The sequence below is a fragment of the Daktulosphaira vitifoliae genome, unplaced genomic scaffold (assembly GCF_025091365.1).
Source record: "Daktulosphaira vitifoliae isolate Bord-2020 unplaced genomic scaffold, ASM2509136v1 Scaffold_3, whole genome shotgun sequence".
NCBI lineage: Eukaryota > Metazoa > Arthropoda > Insecta > Hemiptera > Phylloxeridae > Daktulosphaira > Daktulosphaira vitifoliae.
Window position 1 is genome coordinate 40,350,792 of NW_026099574.1, and position 1,104 is coordinate 40,351,895.

A 1,104-nucleotide genomic window follows, 5' to 3' on the forward strand; every position below is an offset into this window, starting at 1 on the left:
GAAGCGTTTCTTATGATAGTGATTTTAATCACTGTCAGATTAAATCTATACTGGACCCAACTATGCAACGTCCCCACTATGTCGCGACTCCACTGTGCTGGGTTTTTTTTTTTTTCATAGTTGTATGTACATGTTATATTGTACCGCCTGCTTGAGACTCATAGAGCAATGCGAATTTTACTGTGTAAGGTGTAACTCTGTGTTGAGACGTCCTATGAACAAAGTTATTAACTATTAAGTGGTGATATTTCTCTTGGAAATTAATATAATACTCGTGTTTATTTTAATTTATTTATATTTTCTATAAAATGTCAACTCGTAAGAGCAATTGTGCTAATACTTTAACAAACTATTTTAATAAAAAAATAAAAACAACCCATGACGGAAATGAAGTCTGTACTTCAAGTCCAGTATTGACTGCAATCACACCAGGTACAACAGAAAAATCTAAGAGTGATGTAGCTGATATTGGTTGCTGTTTTGATCAAAAGGTTAGTGATGAATTAAAATATAAGTTACTTTCTAATGTTTGGATTCCTGATGAAAAGTTTAAATTTCCTATATCAGGAAATAGAAAGTTAAAATTTCAATTAAATTGGATTAATCGATTCCCTTGGTTATGTTACACTAATATGCAAGGTTCTGGAGCGGTGTGCAAATATTGTGCTATATTTTATCATAACTTTACCGGTAAAGGTGCACATCAAAAACCCGGCGTATTAGTAACAAAACCATTCAATAAATGGAAAAATGCAATTGAAATTTTTAGCACGCATAAGGACACAGAGTATCATAAAAACAACGTTTTTTTTGCTGAAAATTTTATTTCCATATATTGCAACAAACAGTTAGATATTTGTCAAAAAATTGATTCGGCACGTGCTAATCAAATAGTTGAAAATAGAAAAAAATTAACACCAGTTATTCAAACAATAATTTTGTGTGGTCGTCAAGAATTGGCTCTTCGTGGTACATCTGATTCTGGACCACTCACTTTAAATGAGCCAGTTCACAATGATGGTAATTTTAGAGCTCTTCTGCGAATGCGAATGAACTGCGGTGATAAAATGATGACTGATTGTATTGAAAATGACACATTTAAAG